A 2,686-nucleotide genomic window follows, 5' to 3' on the forward strand; every position below is an offset into this window, starting at 1 on the left:
AAGGGTAGGGTGTCACTAATATTTTCATTTGCTTTCATTATTTCCTTAATTTCCTCCTCATACTTGGCATTATCTACAGTATAATTAATGAAAGGTTCCTTTTTTCCTGCTACTTTCTTCTGGTACTTTAAACTATTATCAAAGAGGTTAATCTCTCCTTTAATTAATCTGAGACCTTGTTCACCTAAGATTATGTCGAATTCTTTTAATTCGCTTATTTCAAAGAATACTAAGTGATGCCCGTACATTGTGATCACTTTTTTTGAATGTATAACCGAATAGCCATGTAGAGCTTTTGTTCTAAATGGTTTTATTGATACTGACTTACTTATGTTACAGTTCTTACTAATGTGGTTATTTGTGGATCCAGTGTCCACTAGTAAAGTGACGGGTGTGCCTGTTAGTCCGCATTTCGTCTGGATGCATGACAACCCGTTTATTCGCCTAAGACAGTAATGCCAGATTCAAAATTTTCCTCTTAGTTGGAGATGTTCACAGATTCTATTTCAGCTTGTTCGGTTTGGTTGATACGCTGTACCTTATTGTGGTTAAGGTTTTGGGATGATACGTTTCTCTCCCTTTTAAATGGATTTTGTTGGTGAGGCGGATTTCTTGGTGAGTTTTGATGCGTTTGTTTCACGTATTGGTGTGAAAAGTCCACTTCCATTGGTATAGGTTTTGATAGTTGTTGGCCATTTTGCTGGATGTAGCTACCAAAATTATGTTTCCTTCTCTCTTCATAAGTTGGTTGCCGTTGGGGATTAACGCGATATGCCTGTCTCAGTTGATGATTATTCCTTTGGTGATAAAAGGTGGTCTGATCTTCATGTCTCGAATCATGTCGACGGGGAACAGTGCTCTCGAAGTGTAGATCCTGATTATCATGGTACATAGATGGTGCAAGCAATCGCATATGCTTCACCAAGGCTCTTTGGTTTATTTGAATAAAGTATACCTCTGGTGTAGTTGCTCCGGAGTCCCATAATAAATGTGCGGATGGCGTCATCACTCACGTCTGATAATCTTCCAGCTGGCATATTTTCTTCCATTGTTTCTATTTTTCGTGAATCAATGTTAAGGCTTGATGTATTTCGTCGAATTCATTGAGAGTTTTACTTCCTTGCTTTTTCTTCATCAATATTTCTTTCAGGAAATGTAGTGGTCGTTTATCCGAATAGGTATAATCCAAGCGGTTGATTATAGCATGGAAACTAAGTTGAGTTCCAATAACTGATAGAACTTTAGAAGCAGCTCCTTTTATTTTTGCTCTGATTATGCACACACAATTGATATACTCAGGGCTGTATATAAATTCTTTTATATTCTCCATCTGTGTCCACACCTGGGTGCACAAGGGTTATATTCGCCCTCTGCTCCGTAAAATGTTGGTAGGCATTTAAAAATTTCTCTACTTATTTGGCTTGCTTGTGCGATTTTTGGCTTTAGAGCAAGCATGATTGGTACCGTGGTCATTGAAAACTGTGACTGTGTCCTTAATGCATCGACGTCGGTTTTCAACGAATTGAGATGAGTCGTAAGGACATCAATGTGTGCTTTGAGTGCTGCCGCTTCAGTCATCTTAATAGCTTTTGCTTCTAGTTGGAATATATTTTTGTTGTCGTCAAAGGCTGCTTTCTTGCTGTTTGATCGAGGTGTAAACATGTAATCTTCTTTCTTAGTTTACTGTTGTTTCGTTTTTGTTGGATTCGGCGCTGTCCGCTTTTTCAGGATGTGCTTTGAATCGTATGCTACTTTTTCAAGTACTTTGTATTGGAAGTCCTACTTCACGTGGTATTTTAATAATAATAATTAATTTATCCTTCTTTAGGATCGCGGAGTTCCTGTCTTTCCAAGGATGTCTCCTGGCCTTTTTTGATAGCAAGTATAAATTTGCTATCCCGGTCGAGCCCCCAGTTAATCATAATTGATTCACTTTATTATGTACTTTACACCGTCAGGGCAAGTTCTTTTATTAATACAAAACTAAGACTAAATACATTTTGATAATTTAGTGCTATTTGTACTACTTTATGGTACTAGTTTCTATTTGCTGTCTGCTATATTATTTGAAGATAGACACACTATCTACAGTCGATTGTTTGTCGTTACAAACAGTCCCGAGAGAATAGCGTGTAGGAGATAACACTCGTTATGTGTGATACCATTTCTATTTCACACCATATATTGGAATTGCTTATGACTATTTGTTAATGCGTGGTTCGACATAAACAAGAGATGTTTTGGTTTTTTTGTGAAATGAAACGTTCCTTAACTCGCGCCTGCTTAAAAACTTTAAACAATTCAATTTCAGTTGGTCTGCATTTCAAGCAAGACCAGCGCAATCCCATACCGTCAAGAATAGAATCCATTATCCTACCTATCAGTCCAGCACATTTAAGATGGGCAAGCCCATCACAAAGCCAGCAAGACACAAAGCGTTCCGACTCGCCTTTCACAGAGCAGTAAGAAAGTTACAAGTCTTAATGAACAAAAACAGTATTAAACAAAAATATAAAAAAAATGTTAAATACGGATAATAAAAGTAAAAAGCGCAATGACAAAAATATAAATAAAAAATAATAATAATATTAATAATTTAGAAAATAGTAAATATGAGCTACGCGTAGAAGATATACGTTTTCAAACTCATTTCCTTGATGACATATCGGAAGATATACGTTTCGAA

This window comes from Bactrocera tryoni, unplaced genomic scaffold, assembly GCF_016617805.1.
Source record: "Bactrocera tryoni isolate S06 unplaced genomic scaffold, CSIRO_BtryS06_freeze2 scaffold_760, whole genome shotgun sequence".
NCBI lineage: Eukaryota > Metazoa > Arthropoda > Insecta > Diptera > Tephritidae > Bactrocera > Bactrocera tryoni.